Source organism: Aptenodytes forsteri, unplaced genomic scaffold, assembly GCF_000699145.1.
Source record: "Aptenodytes forsteri isolate BGI_AS27 unplaced genomic scaffold, ASM69914v1 Scaffold264, whole genome shotgun sequence".
Classification (NCBI taxonomy): domain Eukaryota; kingdom Metazoa; phylum Chordata; class Aves; order Sphenisciformes; family Spheniscidae; genus Aptenodytes; species Aptenodytes forsteri.
This window is the reverse complement of record NW_008795936.1, coordinates 1,374,256-1,392,629: the sequence shown is the minus strand read 5'-3', so window position 1 is coordinate 1,392,629 and position 18,374 is coordinate 1,374,256. Positions and strand designations below refer to the sequence as shown.

General features: G+C 39.9%; 1 protein-coding gene across 7 annotated transcripts in view; it reads right to left on the bottom strand.

Moving 5' to 3' along the window:
* Nucleotides 1-18,340, bottom strand: part of LRRFIP1 (LRR binding FLII interacting protein 1) — a 108,825-nt gene extending 90,485 nt beyond the window's left edge. For 4 of the 7 annotated variants that reach the window (XM_009285117.2, XM_009285115.2, XM_009285118.2 and 1 more), the window contains exon 1: nt 18,146-18,340. The gene's annotated coding sequence lies outside the window, so the exon portion shown is untranslated. The remainder of the gene's footprint in view (nt 1-18,145) is intronic. The other 3 variants (XM_009285113.2, XM_009285114.2, XM_009285116.2) reach the window with 2 other exon arrangements.
* Nucleotides 18,341-18,374: the final 34 nt, after the last annotated feature.

Here is an 18,374-nt window from a genome sequence, read left to right as displayed (position 1 = left end):
TTTTTTTTTTTTTTTTTTTTTAAAGAATCAATTTGATAATCTATCATACTGAATTGCTCAGCATGATGGAGCTACTTCACTCAACACAATAAGCAGCTGAAATGGGCAAACATGAACATCTCTGTAGACAAGCTTTAGCACCCAAATAAGAGTCTCTATTTCCCCTCCTGTTCCAGCAAATCCCAAAATTCACTTGGAGATATAAAATGGACTTCTGAGAAAGTGTCAGAAAGAATTGATGCTACTCTTAAACCTTTTATATAAATCATCTTACTTCCACGTGTGTTTGGACCTCAACTCACATTTTGTAGCAATTAGGAAATCTAGTTTTTAGCTAAGGAGCTAGCCGCAAGTGACAACTGAATGACTGCAAGCGTCAGGGGTCTACACGGGGACTGTCATAACGGGAAAAGGAGATGCTGCAAAGGAGGGAGGCCACAGGGCAATCTCAAACTGGTAGTACAGAAGCTGGTTCAACTCTAGTTGTTATGCACAGATTTACTACGTCATGCAGACTTCACTCTCACAGACCAAAACTTGCAAAACTACAACCTGGTTCCACCGTATGGTAGTGTTAGCAACGCATCTGTAACGCAGGGAGGTGTCATCAGAAAATCCTGCATAAGCCCTTACCAGCATCTGAACAGTGAAAAGCATCATGAGTTCCTCCTCTTTTAGATGTGTGAGTTTTTTCAGCTCTCAGCTGTCATTTTCAATGTCTTTTCTGACAAAGTTCTAGCTTCAGATGGCAAGTGGTTGCAACATATTTTATAAAAGAAAATAGCTAAGCTTTCAGCCTTCCTACAAGGGAAAAAAAAAAAAACAAAAAAACCCCACATGCACACCTCAACTGCAATCACAGTGCAAAGCCCAAATCTAGTTTTTCACTGTTATTCAGTCTTTTTACCAGAAGTAAATGTACATGAAACTACAGAGCCCATTCAGAGATGTACGCCATTTGTTGCCAGCAACTGAGCTATGACCTCGCTCACTTTGCACACACACACTTCCCACATCTAGCTTTGTCACTCAGAGTACGAGGAACAGATGAAGCCAATAGTTCTGCTCCTGAACTTTACTAGAATGCTTTTCTAGATCTTCTTTTCGAAAAGCTCTTTGAGACTACTACTAAACAATCACGGTCTAAAGCCTCTACAACTAGATCAAGAGAAGAGTCAGGATGCCAAAAATCTTGGATGTGAAAAAGTTACTCCAATCCAAACACAGTGATAAAAGGTACAGTACATACAAAAGCAGCCAGAACTATTAAGAGTCTCTTGGCTTGTCCTGCCTACTCTTTCACCTCATTCATTAACTCATAAGTCCTACTGATCCTCTTCTCTGAGATTAAATATTTAAAGTTATATAGTTTCAACTTGCCAAACTTTGGGTGGGAAGGGGGGCACAACTTCTCAAATGTGTACTGGAAAAGCGATGTACTAGAGGAGCAGAGAAACTGCCAAGCACAAAAGCTCATTTTCTCTAGATTTTAGTAATAAATCAGTATTGCTTCTAAAGATATACCTTGTCTTCTAGAATTATCATAATACAACATCCATCACACTAGGGAGCTTCTACTCACAATAAGTAGGTCCAGTGCAACTTTTGCTGAACTCAGGCTGTGGTTTACAAAGTGCAATTCCATCCAAAGTAATCACTTTATAATAGATTTCAGATGCCAAAGACCAACACTAGATTAAAACCATCCTGACAAGGATATAGGTGAAGGACTGGCTGCATCAAGGTTAACCTTCCAGTCAATTAATCTCAATAATAATCCTTCAATTTTGGCTTCCTATCTCACCAAATCAAGGCAGGAAAAGACAGGTCTTCTACAAACAAAAAGGCCTTTCTCGTAATCCTATCGCTAATGTCCAAGACGCTGAACCCAAAAAAGCTGCCGCAGATCTCTAATCTGTTTCAGAATGGAATTGCAAATTAGCCAGCAACATACACATGCAGAAAACCTCTGCCGCCTGCCTGTGACACCTAAACTGGAGAGACTGAGCCAGTTCACGTTTTGACCTACTTCATCCTGAGCAACTGGTCAGTACATTTCTAGTACTGAGGCAAAACACAAACTCCAAAGGAAAAAAAGAAAAAAAAGAGACACCAGTTTCCTGCACTCTGCATTCATAGAAAAGTTACTATTTTTTCTCTTTTAAGGAGTTAACTTTGTCATTTGATCACGAGCATGAGTCAGCGGCAGGGAGGTGAAGAAGACAGAACCGTTAGGACAGGAAGCTCATTCCTATGACACCCTACTTAGCTGAACTACAGGCATCGCCCCGGCAGAGCTGAAAGCCCTGCCAGAGCCGGCATTGCTTCACCTCTCAAACAACAGGAAACAGCAAAGTGAAGGAAGCAACTGCTTGGGAGTTAAGAAACAGGGGATAAAGATGCAGCATAACTGGGTTCTGCTCTCATGTCTACGCTAGTCAGGCAAGACTTAAGCGCTGTTTTTTCCCCCCCCATCTCTTACAGAAGGGCAACTGCTTTACTGGTACATTGGATGGACCTACAGTATCACGCCCCCTCCCTTAATGATGGCACAACTTCCAAGGAGCTGTGAAAATCAACACCAGCACTTTGCTTTCAAAGATATTTTAAGGCATAAGATGCCTCCCTCCTTTTTCTCCTACCCTTTTTGCATGATCAACTTATTTTTCCCTTTTTCCCCTTCTGAATAAGCATTGCAGTTGTAAAACGTGGCATTTGCCTGCCCCAGCACCATAGATTTTCCCATGGTACTCTGCCAGGATCACTTTGTTCTTGGTTGGAGTCAATGTCCAAGTGAGGAAAGTTTACTCTCCATTTCCATTCCAGCCATAACCCTTTCCCCTGGAATTTCCAACAACACTGTGGTAGGAAAAGCCACCAGTCAAGAGAATAAAACAGGCTCTTGTAGTTTTCTGCACTTCACTTAACTGTAACCAAAAAAAGGCTAAAACTTTTTTGATTTCATGAGCTTAGAATATTCCATAATGAAGAGAGCTGACATGAGCATGAAATGCATGAAAATGAGAAAGCAGTTGCACAGAACATTGATTATCTTCTAAAAGTAGTAACATTAAAAAGCATTCAAGCAAAACAAATGTCGACTACTTTGACATCTGACTACTGAAGCATTTGATGGCATTACCATGATTTTCTCTCATGCCCCTGAAGTAGCCCATTTCTAAAATAAGCACTGCTTGACAAACTAAAAAGGCTTCTAGGAAGCTGTGGGATATTTTCTTTGTCTTGGGGTTTCATTTTTGTGTAGCATAATCTCATAGCATAAGCAGCCAAACAGGATGAGGAAATAAACCATCAGAGTGCAAGTTTATTGCTGTGCTCAGACTCAGCCCTCAGTTTGGAGATCTTTTATTTAAGAGAGACCTTTATGCCGAAAGCTTGATTTCATTTTTTTATGGAAAAAAAGAGTTATACTGAGCATTGCCAGTCACACAATCTTTCAAGTGTCTCCAGCTCTAATAAAACTTGAGAAAGAAACAAGGACGCTTTGAAACCAACATCTATACTGATTGATTTGCACAATGTCAAACACAGCAGCGGCATAGCCAGGCTCCTGAAAGAACTGCCTTCAAGAACCAAGGAATCTCAGCATCTCATTAATGAGACAATACTCAGGAGTAAGAATCATGCATAAATAATTATTTCTGCTCTTCAGAGATAAAAAGTTTGAATTCAGCAGAATTAAGACCAGCAGCTGATGAGTAAGAGCATAGAAGTTGACCAAGAGCCATCACTTTAGGGAATAAAAATATTTATTGCAGACTCCCACCCAGCCTAAATATTTTCATGCACTATAAAAATAGGCCTGGTTTAAAAACTATTGTGCAAGAAAAGTTATTTCAAATTAATAAATTAAGAGAACAGAAGACTGTCAACAAGACCCATTTAATATAAAAACAAATCTCACTTTTGTAATTTCCAAGGTGTGACCTGATTGTACAGGGAACACTTCAGACAGAACTCACTGCAACACTACAGAATTGGAAATTAAATCCATTTATACAATTGTCTTGGTTTGGCCATATTAGGATCAATACTACATCTCATCACACCCAGTCTGCCTGTATTCCTGTTTTAGAACTGAAGCAAAAGCAAACTGAAGACAGTCTGACAATAAACAAACAAATATATCACATAACTACTGTATTAGCCATTTCTAAAGCAAGTATAATATTTTGAAGGAAACAATTCGGTCCATAATGTTAAATATCTGGATTGCCCTTATTTGCCATACCATACTTTCCCTCTTCCTCAGTGTTCATGAACAAGCAAATCTAGCCAGACTAACCACTTACTGCATCTCAAATGGAATTCTGTCAAGCTTAGCACATTAAAGAGAGTACCAGAAGTGTGTTGTTTCCATATATAAACTGGCTATCTGGTGCACAGTATGTCTGAATAATATGGCCTGCTTGACACTCAATGCAAGTTCTCCTGGGTGGGAAAAAAGAAGTCATCCTTTGGACTTACTTTCTTGTGACCAAAGCATAGCATAATGTTCTCAAGGAACAAGAGTGCACGTAGAAAAGAAATAAAAATATGATCCAGTCTTTGGAAACTCATCACACCTACTACTTACACTTGACTATTTAAGTCAGTAAAAGCCTTTCATAAAGCATGTCACTCAAAGTGGTAGGAATAAACATTTGAGCACAAAAGTAGACAAAATACTTCAGGAGTTACAATGTTATACTATACAGAGGGTTACCTGCCTATGACCTTAGGCTGCAGCATCAGACCTTGTCAGCTGCTTCTTTGCTCTGCACCAGCATTGGACCTTTTCCTCAGGTGGCCCTTGCTTCCTCCTCCTCTATCTCCCCACGCCTCTTCCTTTTAAATAGAACATATCTGAAGACACATCCAAGAAATCTTCATGTATTTACTAACAGATGAGTGTGGGGTTTATCCTACATAGAAATAAGTCTACCTAAAGTTTCCACCCACCACCATCTAGGCATAACACAGTTACCCGTCATACAGTTTATAAAAGTCTGCAGGCCTTCCCAAGATGACACTTGGATTTGCAAGGCTGCTAGGCAGGATTTTCTGCAATGCCCATAGTGTAAGTTCTTGGAACATCCTCAAGTTTAATGTCAAAAACTCAAGTGAAATGAATTTTTGTACTGACTACTGACAAAGGCTGCAGGGAGGATTTTTAATGTGTCTAGTTTTCAGAATGCTTGTTCTCTACTTTAGCACGTCTCTCTCCAGCATTAGGTAGCACTGACCGTTCAGCATGGCTTTACTCCTCATCTCAGGAGCTACACAGCATGTTCTTTTAAAGAAAACACTTGACAGTGTTCATGTCAGCCTTACGTTACCAGATTGCATAATCAAACTCAGTTATATGGATACTAGACTAACAGTCGGTATCAGTACTATTTAAACTGTTAGGGAGTCAAAATAATTATTATCTACACTAAGCACTCTTGACAACAGTTTTGATCCTCAATCCTACAGCTCGTTGACAGCAAAACAAAAATCAGTGTGTTGTGACACTTGATGTAAGCTCTCATGGTAACACAGATGTGCAGAGCCTACCTCCAAAATGTAATAAAAAAATAAAATTGTTAAAAACAAGGGATAACACTCTAGAAGCCACTCAAAAACGTGGACACTTTACAATACTGTTTGAGCACCCTTTCAAAAAAAGTAAGTCCAAAACAACTTTTTAGTAGTGAAAAAGTTTCCATGTACACTCAGTGGGACTTTTCTTTCCCAGCCATGTATTTGAAAATAGATATTCTCCTTCTTCCTCACTTAAGAACCTTTTTTCCTAGAAAGAGCTGACCTAGAATTCAGGATATTTAAACTGTAAATAGTAAATTGTTTTTAAGTACTTTAATAAGTGGGAGTTCAAAACACAAACATTCAAGTACCAAGTCAGAACAGAGGGTTCAATGTTTGTTTACATAGTACTTTCAATAAGTAAGAAATATCTACAGCTGCATACATCTAATATACAAAGTTATTTCCTCACATCTTATAGGTATACTTCTATTTTCTGTCACAAAAAGTCAGGAAGATCAGACCTCTTCAAATAATAATTAATAATAATAAAAAAATCCTTATAGATACATTCCTACCTGGCTTCAAGCAAATGAAAGACAAAACAGATTTTTGCATGTAAAATTAAGATTGAAAACTGGAGATTACCTTTAGTGCACCTTTCCATGGGCGGAATATTCTCATCCACAAGCAGATTTAATTAAATTTAGCTCTTTAGACTGATTAGAGTTAATAAAGCAACCTGGTAATAGACCATTTTATTGTGTTTACAATATGAAGTTTTGTGAGACTACAGTATAGCGGTTACAAGTTGCAAGGCACTGTTTTTCATTACCTCCTCAGCTACACTGACTTTGTATCAAATTTAAAAAAAGGACCTAGAAGCATGGTAAGTACTGGAGAAGATCAGAAGTCTAGAACATAGATTCTATGAAGGACCCTACAAGAGACATCACCAGAGGAGACTGGCAATTTTCACAACAGTTCTCTTGTATATGGTAAACGTGTGTATATATGTTTTATTTATAAGATAAAAACATTTTCATGCCCCCCCACTACTTTATACTTCTGTTAAGCACTGGACCATTTGTTACGCGTGTGCAAAAAGCATTTGGGGATAGCTAGGTGGGAAAGAGTTCCATGCAATTCTTCAAGTCGTACCACCTTCCTGCAGAGAAACTGTGCTTTTGATTACCTAAGATACCCTGCTGTAATAAATAACCTGTAGCTCTCCTTCAGGCCACCTATATTCTGATGGAAGAGTCAGGACATTTCAAATACAAGCTGAAATTCTTGATTCGTAACGTCAATCAAAGAAATGCCAAAACCTGCTTGAGAGAATCTGGTTTAAGGAAAAGTGCTGATATCCAGACAAACGACCTTAAAAAAAAAAAAAAGTGTGGTGAAATTGCCTTTTCTTGTTAGTACAGCTGTATGCTGCAGAGTATGGATACCAGCTTCTACTACATTGTGCTTTACCAGATTTTCTGTCCTTTAAGCACAAATATCAAACTTCAAACATTTAGTAACAGCACTCTAACCATGTCTCTTCAGGAAAGGAGCCAAGTTCTACATTCAGTTTTCAGAAAAAGCACACAGAGGAAACTTCACAGAGAAAACGTTTTAAAAATTCACACTTCTCAAGGAATTTCAGGAGACCTGTGAAAAATAAGTTAAAAAAAAAATTTAAAAAAAAAAAAAAAATCACACTATCCTCCATATCTCACCATTACAACCAATTCAAAAATTTTTTATCTACAAGATACTCTTACCTGGCCAGCGGATGGGAATTACCCTCTCATGCTTGCTATCTTTCCACATTCCCTCGTGGGAAGAGGAATTCCCAGAGAGCCAGGACATGTCAAGACAACTTGCCCCGAGGGAGATGGCATTGAACAACCCATCAGCTCAGATTAAAGCTAAAAAACCAGCATTGTTTAAGAAACGATTGGACAGCTTTTGTGTGGGGGTGGGACAGGATTACTGTATCCAAACCAGGTCTGAGCTATAATGGATTACCTGGAGAATCTGTGTCCTAACCCTTACTAACAAATGAGTTCAGTCTGAAATACACTACCAGGCTACACACACCTTGTTTAGTTGTATGACAAAAATGAACTTCACCGCTATTTACTGGAGTTCTTGAAATCAAGGAATGTTGCTGGGAATACAACAACAGTGTAAGACATATAGCGGCAGCCCTCCCCATGTCAGGTCCTTTCTTTGCTTGCTCCTTCTTTCCCTAACAGCGATTACCACTCAGCAGATACAATTGTAACTTTATCATCAGTCTCAGTCTATTTAACACTCAAATTCTGTCGATCAATTAGTTTAATGTGGGGAACAGCTGTGTCCAAAAAATGGCAAGTAACAAGCAGCGAGAGAACTGGATAAACCAGCAGCAAAACTTCAGCCCTTTGAGAGTCACATTCTCTTAGAGGAAGTGACAACGAAAACCCAATTCCCTTAACGTTTACTACCAGCTCCTGAGGTGAACCAAGCAATCTTAGAAGTGTTATATGTAAGGTTTTATACCTGACTGCTGTATTCACAGAGCTCGTATCCAAGATATTAGACTATTTTTTTTGGCACACTGTTTTGATTTTATGGTGGGAAGACTGAAAGAGCAGACTTGTTATGCCAGCAGCACAGGCAGCAGACCTCAGAGAGGCAACTCTAGGTAATACAGATCTCTACAAGAAACTTGCTTCTGTATTAACAAGTTGAGCCCACCCCAAAAAAATTAGGATGGATTGCTGTAAGAGTATAGCTCACTACAAACCCATTTATCTTTATCTTCTAATGCTAAATTTGTAGATTGCTTGGTTAGACAAGTTCTGGGTTTCCAGATGCCTTTCTGCTAGCCTGAAAATCGTTGTTAAGTCTGACAGTATATATTTATTCCATCAGTGATACAAAAGCATTTCACCAGCACATGTAGAGAACCTTTCTTCACTTACTCTAGTTCACCAGATAATGATATTTCTTCCAGGGTAATTAGACAAGAATGTATAAATATTACTAAAAACACTGTGTAACCCTCTATAATTAAAACACTGACATTCCCTACATATACCAACATTATCCCTTGTATCCACATACAAGCATACTATTTCCCAGAGACCCTAGATTCCTCCACAGTTCATGTAAAGGTTAGGTCACATCACTGTTTCAGTGTACTCATTTCACACCAGGGCAGACTTAAATTTCCTATTTAATAGACAATGGAGTAGCATGACCTTTGGGTATCACAAAAAATGTCCCAAAAGACCACTTCAATTTTCAACAGATGTTGATTCAACATATTTGTCAATGTAAATCCTCTTAGAGCTCAGCAACACATTCAGCAAAGCAAGAAAATCAAGACCAGCACACACACATTTTTATATGGGAGAATGGATATTTTGAAGAAAACAGATTATGGGAAATGCACAGTTGCAAAGCAAAGCAATAGGGCTGTTGCAGACCATTCAAATTTAAACTGACTTATTTTCTAAAAGCATGTAAAGTTATATCTACTATTTTGCTAGCAACTCAATTGAAAGAACTTCAAGTTTGCAACTGGAGAAAAACAAGAAGCGATTACACAGAAAAAAAAAGTAGGTTGTTATCTTTTACTGTTCATAGTCAGCAAAAGCAAATATGATTTCATGTTTCCACGTGAAGACTGTAGTACATTGGCACCAGTATAGACAGCCATATCTGAAATATCTGAATCTAAAGCGATGTGCATTTTAAAAGTGAAGGGAAAAAAAGTGAAGGGAAAAAATGCGAAGCTACAAGAGTTCGATAGGAGACTGGAGCCCAGGGATTTTTCTGCATGTGAAGCACACCAAGAGCCTTTCCTTGCTCTCCTGTCATCTTAGTATGTTAGCTGATAAACGTTCCATAATTAGAAGACTGAAGTGGGGATGCCTGAAATCCATCTGACCTGAGGGAACAAGTTTAAAAACCTGACCCAGCTTTTAGCATGCCAGATACTCCTGTATTCCGTTTCTGTCTACTGGAAGACGCTGGCAAAAGCAGACAGAAGAGACAGACTCAACTGAATTTGGTATTCAAATGTGGGATTAGAGAAAGGCTATTTTGGGAGGTAGGAAGTACTCAAAAGAGGAAGGCAAAGAAAAAAATATATTAAATTTAAATCAGATACTGGTGAAGGGAAAGGTCACAAGATATGCAAGAACAGAGACTGAGAGGGAAGAAACATTATTCCTTTACGTTCCCTGTCTGTGCAGAGCTCTGCGCTTGAGGCATCTGTGGGACTGCGAGAACAGTCTGCAAAGAATCACCAGTGGGACTGCTCAGGACAGAGGCATCATCACTTCGTTGCAGGCAGTATTAAAAACACAAGTCACTGACCAACCAGCTAAACCAGTAAACACACAAATAAACTGCTTTTGTGGAACTCGCTTCCAGTAAGCTTTCTGTTCCGGGAAAGATAAATCAATCTGACACTAATTAAATCTAAAAACTGCAAGTACATTATGGTAGGAAAAACCCAACTCTGAGAATCTGTTTTTGAGGAAGCTGGAAGCAGTTGGAGACACCATCTTGCTTGTTTCTTTGATAGAAGTTCGAATACAAATTGAATAATGCACTCTCATTCACATAAACCTTCCGACAGCTAAGAGGAAACAAAATTGTTGCTCTGAAACTTAACTATCGTCTTTGCATTTCTTCACATGCCAATGATAACAAGTACTGCCCTACGTAACTACCGGGTATTAAAAATAGGAACACAGCCGTGGTGATGCACCTGGCAATTTTGGTTTACCAAAGGCTCTGATTTCTTGTACAGCAACACATAATACAAAAAGAAAATCTAAATGTTTTCTCAAAGAGCACAGGAGCTCACAAAGCATTGAAGAACTAGAAGGCACCCAGTGTTTTTGCAAGTGTAGCATCAGGATTAAGCTGTATCACAAAAGAAACTTTCGTCTTGCACACAAAAGCAGCATGCAGGAAGGAGAAAAGAGCTGTGGAAGAGCAGTAACGAACCAGCAAGGAGCTAGAAGCAATAGGAAATGAAGAGGCTTCCTCACCACATCCAAGACTGGAACACAGCTCTGATTTGGCACTATCAGATCACTTTCCCTGTTCACTGTCTCCAGCTCAACTCTTAAATGCTACGGTAGTATTTAGGTGGATAAAACCACAGCCCACGCCAAGCTGCTGGCTCACAGGCTGCAGGCATGCAGAAGGGCAAAGCAGACGCGACTGAACAAATCCACCTCTTCTCAGATCACACCCAGGATATTTTACTGTAAGTACATCATGAGCCAATCAACTTTCCAGTTCTAGGTCAGAAATTTTTAATGAGCAATTAGCTCAGACACTCATTTTTATTGGCACCGAACAGTATCTTAAGTCCCTAAATTAACAAAAGTTATTTCAGTCTATTCAGTGGAGCTTCCAAGTCAGAATTAGTCGCTCAAAGTTTTAGACCAGAGTTGTGCCATTTATGTGCAATTATACTTAATACCCAAAACATCCATCTTTCCTTAACCCAGAAATAGCTAGTTTTGTTAAAACTTCAATTTTTTATGTCTCACAATAAACCCAACATTTTTCAAAGGATTTGAAGACACACACCCCTTCAGAATTCCACACCCTAAAGGGGTGCGCACTGTATCAGAAATTCACTTACAGGAAAACGTGGCATACTGAAGGGATGAAGGAACAGAGAACAGGATTGCAGGCTAGATGCTGATGAGTCAAATACGTCTTGGGGAGATGCTGCTTCATTTAACCAGTTTTTGGTTTAGGCATACATCCATGTCCCAAAACAAGCAACCCTCGGTTTTGGAAACAGTGTTAGTCAGAGTTAGCTTGCATCTTCTCCTCTCTCAATGCCCAAAAACTCTCAGCTGGTTAGGCCATAAAACTGCTCCTAGCTCTGCTCATCAGGAAATACTTCCCAAGCCTTGCCGTTCACACTGCCCTCCACACTTCATGCTGCTTAGTTAAGTTTGTTTAAAGGCAGAATTAGAAATCCATCCAAATACGCATAGGAAATGTCTTTGGCACTGAAGTCTAACCAGCAAGTACTCTAGGTAAGGACAGTTGTCAAACTAGTACAGCGGTCAGAGTTATGGCACATTCCCACCAACGTGAAAGTATTACTCCCCTGCTTTTTCCCAGCCTCTAAATACATTACTTCTGTACCCTCTCTGCAGCCTCCAGAAGTCAGTAGTTTTTAACAGCCTGACCAGAACTGCCACATTTTCATAACAAAAAATCATGTCACATGGTCATTCACCTACCTGAAGTCACTTACACAATGCAATGTGTGTAAATGCACTGCATGGCAACTAGATCAGCTCCTCCTAGGTAATTAAAACCTTCAAATTCCTACCAGTGAAGTATTACCTTATTTAGCATTTATTATGCCACACCAAGCTTTAATTTCAACAGTTAAAGCTTCTACAACCAGGCCGTTGAGAGTTGCCTTACATTTCTTGCTACCTACCAGCAGGAATGGTGGTTCTCCATCCTCAAAATATCTAAGAGTACCTGCAAATGAGCTCCAGCACATCAGACTACTCAGTTTAAGAGATTACTGTCTCCAGTGGGGCAGAGGATGGAGAAGCATACAGCAGCTCTTCACCAGCAGCAATTTACCTTACAGTATCTTACTTTTAAGAGTTTAAAACAAAATTATGGGCAAAGATGCTAGGCTGGAATCTAGCAATCACAGTAAACTTGAACCACAGTGATCCGCGCCACAACAACTCATCCCAGCTACCCATGGTATGAAAAACACCTTCACCAGGAACTGGCCAACACTAACTTGCAAGACTGAAGACCAAGCCTACCCAAATGGATGCTTTTTAAATATATTTTTGCCTGGTGTAACAGTCTCATTTCAATGCACATACCAGTTATTTTTCCAGCTTTAGCTGGGAAAGCTCTACAGCCTACTTCTTGTTCCCCAATTGAAATAAGGTGAAAGAAAAGGAGAGTGTCTTGGGAGGAGGAGTAGATGGTTACAGATGTCTTCCCATAAGAAGCCCTTAAGCACTTCCCTCATCTTTACTGTGTAATGAAAGCCCAAACATCAGTTGTTTGGTTTTTTGGTTTGGTTTTTTTTTTGTTTGTTTGTTTTTTTGGTGGTTTTTTTTTACTATGTGCAAGGCCAGCTACTCATCTCTAGTAGATTCAGGGCGATGAGCAAGAGCACCAGATAACACCAGAAGCAGAGAAAGCTTCACGATGAAATGACCATGCACTTTCCCTTCTCAGAAGCATCTCTGGTATTTAAAAAAACACCCCAAACCTCTCAAAGACACCTTACTACTAACTGAAGGAAAATTTCACTTACTGTAGTTCCACACCCCCTCACCATTCGAATGGGCAACTTCTCCCCCAAAAAGTATTTCAACACAAGCGAGACAACAGCTGATATTTCAGAGCTGCTATTTTAAGGTTTGCCTATGAGTGCTTATGTCTAGCTAGACAGATTCACTGCTCCTGGCAACCTGCTGACTTGACAGGAGGGACAAATACCTTGTTTCACAAGCCCAAAATGCTATGTGGATTATGCTCCTTGCAACCAAAGGATGAAGAAAAAAAAACCAACAAACCAAAACCACCCAAACCAAACTGAACAGTGTTGAAAGCCTTGCAAGTACGCTTGAGCTCCAACTTTATTCAGCAACAGGCCTGGAAAAACATCCTTCTAGATGAGGTAATGATTAACATTACATCCTGCAGACAAGCTCAGCATCTGGGCTTGCAAAGAAAAAGGCTGGGCTTCCCATGTTGTTAATCCTAACGGTAGTCTCCTACTTGACTGAAATAGGAATCACAGTTCCTAAACAGCTGTTTCCTCGGACAGCAAGAGAACAGCTGAAGAGGACTCAGGCCAGGCATGGACACAAAAACAGGCAACTAATTATTTAAAGTTGCAATAGTACTGTGAGGCAGACTGTGCATCGGGAGACAGGCTACAATCATCCATTTAACTAAAATGAGATGGGTCTTAAGATTTTTGTCTTGCTTCTTAAACCATCCAAAGCTGCTCCTTCACACATTTCCTTTGGGAAAGATTATAAGTGAAGCCAATATCATTTGTTGGATATACAGACGTAAGACATTAAGAAAAAGGAGTGTTCGATGAAGAAGAGCACATTTGCTACATAAAATCATCTCAATTTTGGAACAATTGTCCACGCCCTACTGGCAAGCATTGCCTACAAAGTCCTCCCTCCTTCCTATATTTAGGTCAACCAGGCTGAGTCAAACCCTCCAAGAGCATCCCTTGCTTTCATAACTTTCTATTCTAGAAGAGAGACCTACAGCCAGGCATACTTTTTTCAGATCATTTGTTCTCTTAGGCTGATATGTTAACACTTATAAAGGCAGAAAGTAATGAAATTAAAAAATAAGTCAGGTACAAGCAACTGGTGCTACATGAAAGAGACTGGTTCTAAGGACTTCCCTTGGAATATTTATCTGGCTGGCTTACAAAAGTCTCCACGCATCTCTTAAATGCCAAATACTGCTCAAAAAACTTCCACCACTATACTAACGAGGCACACAGATCTTACACTGGCATTACCTAGTATATCCTTACGGAATATGCTGCTTTAAATGCTCTGGTTTGCATAACAGCTCAGTAAAGTTTGTGTGGCTTGCGTTCCCATATATAAATATCCATTCTGCTTGTGTTAGCTTCGACTTTTACCAAATTGTTTCCACCTCTATTTATGCAGGTCACCCAAATTGTTGTATAAACCAGAGAATTCTCCCCCAAATTATCCCCTCAATTTAAAAGCCAGGCCTTTAGATTCTGCATACAATGATCACAGCATCTCTTCACTAGTCCTGAAACTCCAATTTAGGCTTCTGAAGTTATTTAGTGCCTTCTTACTGTAACCAGTAAAGTTGGCTGGCTTCACCTGCATTTTGAGCTATTTCTAAACAGCTACACTCCTGCTCCTTCATAGGAGTGCAACATCCCAATTTTTGAATCACTAAGAATGCAAGCCAATGCCCAAACTAAAAACTTCAGTGAAACAATCAAATTTGCAGTCCATAAACTGATCATGCCAGCTATTTAAAAAAGAATAATTATGTACATGTAAGTATGTAGGTGACAGTTCTTGAAACTTTGAAAGTGTCATACAGTGTACAAAGAGTGAATAAGCAACCCTCATAACTTCATTTTTACTAGTAAAGACAGCAAAGTTATGTTGCTTGAATTACTAACTTCAAGTTAATTACCAGCTAAAGAGTTCTACTCTGTAAATTGCTGGATGAAAAAGAGAAGATTTCTAGCACAGAGATGATGCAAGGCAGGATTGTTTTTTCTGAGCAGTATAACACACATCTGTTTGCAAAACATTAGCAAAACAAGGTGTAAATTACTTTCCTAATAAAAACAAGAAATTTACCTTGACCTTGTTCTTCCTCATTCAAGAAAATAAAAGCCAGTTAACTAATATTATCTGCCTGTAAGAGAAATATCTCATTTACACAGATGGCAGTTCCTCACCGGATTTGCAAACTTCTTTCTGGTCATGTAACACTTAACTATTACTGCAGCTAGCAAAGAGCAGAGTGGAAGTTAGGGAAAAAAATATTCCCCTAGAAATGACGTCTCAAGTTATCACATCAAACCCATCTAACCCAAGCAGGAGAAAAGCAGGAAGCCGGTCCCTCTAAGGTTCAGCAGCCCAGGACTCTGCCTTTCCGAACCACGCGTACACCAGCCCGAGAGAACAGACAAATGACTGCACAGTACATGGACACGATTACTGCTGGCTGTGCTGGCACAGACCTCGAGGAGTATCAAACTGCTAGATTTTGCAAACACTGCTGGCACGTATTCACGGAGAGGAATAAAATAGCCCAAAAGTTTCCATTGACCTAAACACAGAATAATCTACTGGCGTCAACACGAGTCTGAAAGCAGAGAAGCCTATCATTGATCAGCTTCGCTCTCATCTGTAAGAGCTGACACCCAGAAAAAAAAATAACCTCAGCAATACAAGCTAGGTGTGTGTACAGCAAATCCTGAGTGGCAGTCATCTGCGTCTGTTAGAAACTCAGAACACCATGTTCTTATTTTACCTGTATTTACGTATTTGCCATCCATTTAATTACCATGCAAGTCAGAAACTCAACAGCCAGATTTAGTGGTACGGTACTATTCTTTCCTGATGGGCAAGGTGATTTACAGTAACTGTACCTTCTACCTCTGCTCTAAACAGGCCTAGACAAGGTGATAAACTACTTGGAACTGATCTAGTTCAGAAATTGCCTCAAACATTAAAACTTACTACCACTGCTTAACATTACTAGTACTGCTGCTAAAACCCTGTCACTACAATATGCTTCACTTTTACAATTTCCTTCCGCTTGCTTAGTTACTTCCTCGTAAGACCGTTCTCACATCCCATGGGGGCGAGGACTGCCTTCTTCACTGCGTAAGGCTCTCCTTCAGTCTATGCAAGACTGCACATACACCACAACACATCCTGGTTGCAAATTCAAAAGAATTTATGCTTCAAATGGCAGGAGTTTAAGAGAGTCTTTACAAGTCTTAATGTGTCCTTAGAGAAGCACATAGTGTAGCAAGGACTGTTGATTTTTCAAGATATTCTGACAGTTACAAAATAAAACTGGAAAGTGTCAAAGCAGCACAGTCCTTTTGGAGAAAAACCAAAAATGAAAGAAGATGCACACATTTCAACCTACTCCCAGAGATCCCAAGGTAAAAGTACCTCTATGAATAAATCTGGTTTGGATGTTCTTTTAGGCTCCCATCTGAACACGGCAAAATGAGTTCCTAGAATCTGCTAGTAATTTGCAAGCATCTGTGGCTTCTGGATAACAAAGGAAGATCAAAGGGAAGAGAAGAGTGAAAACCTACGTACAAACGCAACATGTCTATGTCTCAGCTTTGCCTAAACACCTGCAAGGAAGGCTGGAAGAGCCAAAGAGTCAGTAACCTTGGTACCCTTCTCAACATGAGGACTCTCAGCATCTTTATTAGGAAGAGACAAAAGGCTTACTTTACATTTTTAAGAGTTCTTAAGATCATACGGAAGGATTCATCTGGGATCCCTTGTTTGGAAAATGGGCAGTTAAACAACAAAACTATTATAAGTGCATAAAAAGCAAGACAGAGTACTGCGAAGAGTTAAAATAATATGGGAAAATGCTGAACCTTGAACTTGGCAGTTCACAGTTTTAGCATTCATGGGAAAAAGATAAAAGACATGCTCGTGTTGTGCTTTTTGACCAAATAGAGTTGTCCTTTAAACAATCCCCAGAAGAAGGAAAAAAAAAAAACCACACACACACACCAAAAGACATGCTCGTGTTGTGCTTTTTGACCAAATAGAGTTGTCCTTTAAACAATCCCCAGAAGAAGGAAAAAAAAAAAAACACACACACCCCCCCCCCCCACCACAATATTTAAGGCCTCAAACCACCTCACAATACAGTGAAAAGCAGTACATAAGCTAAAGAAAAGTGAAAGTGGGAGAGAAACGTGCAATAGAGAAGGACAACCTAGGCCCCCTGTTACAGATTGATGTTTTCCTTGATCAAATGACAGCACAGCCAGAACACAGTTGTGGAATTTAAACCCCCATCCCAAAGCAATTCGTAGGATGTTATAATGACTCAAACTCTAATAGACAGCACAAGCACTTTTGCTTGCCATCTTATGTCCAGGACATGAGACGTTCTTGTCCTCCTACCTCAAACTCCATCCCTAGGAATTTTCCCATCTTCTCATCTTACTGCCACAAAAATCTGACTTCTGGAAACACACTATCCAAATCACTCACACAAAAATTAGTCTACTGCGTGCATTCCAAAGATGCTACAAACCACTTCAAAATGTTACACAAGAATAGTAAAGACTTCCCATGTCAGGGCTGCCATTAGTGATAATATCCGAGGTGCACAATGTTACAGCTAACTCATTCTAACAGCCAGTTGCCACCAAAAATAAGCTGCACATTAGCATTCATCTGATCCTGCTGTGATCGTGATTCAGGAAAGGAAACCAAGAGAAACTTAAATCTCTTCTATAGAAGAGTGATTTATCTTGTAACCCATCTTGGGGTCAGACCAACACGAGGCAGGGAGGAGATACACATAACCCATGCTAGGGAAAGAGGATGGTCACCTTCACCAGCAGCCAGCATTGGATCAGCTTAGACACAGTGAAGAACAACTCCACAGCCACTTATCCCGATCTCAGGTCAGGATTGCCCATCTCCCCCATCAGAAGACCACAGGAGGAAGAACCCGGAACAACCTGTGTTAGCTTTAGTAAACATAAAAACCAAATTCATGTCATCCTATTCACCATTGAACCAATGTAACTGTACACAACAAGTAAGAATAAGGAGGTAGAAAGAAAACAGCCACCAGCTGGTTTTAACTGTTTAAAGTCAGATCAAGCACAATGCAGTGTCTACTGAGCAGCAAGCCTAACTCATTAAATATAAATATAAGCAAGTTTCCAAGTTAGATTGTACACTTATGCCTACATCTAGCATCACCTTGCAGTCTTCTGGTTTACGTTTTTCCATTTATATGTATCCATAAAAAACCCGAGTGGCCTATTTTCTGGTTCTCAGTCGTTAACACCAACCTCAGCAGCAGCAGACAATTAATTTCCCCTCACGGAGGGGCCAGAGCAGGGAGGGATTTCTGCCCGGGCTGGCACTGTACGACGCCTTCCTCATGGATAAAGCTCTTCAGACTTAAGTGATGCCCTAGGATCATAAAACAGGCCGACACCGTTGACATGAATGCGATTTTTATTTCGCGTTTCATCAACCTGCCCTTGAACAGACGTCGATGCCCGCTGCCCGGGGGCG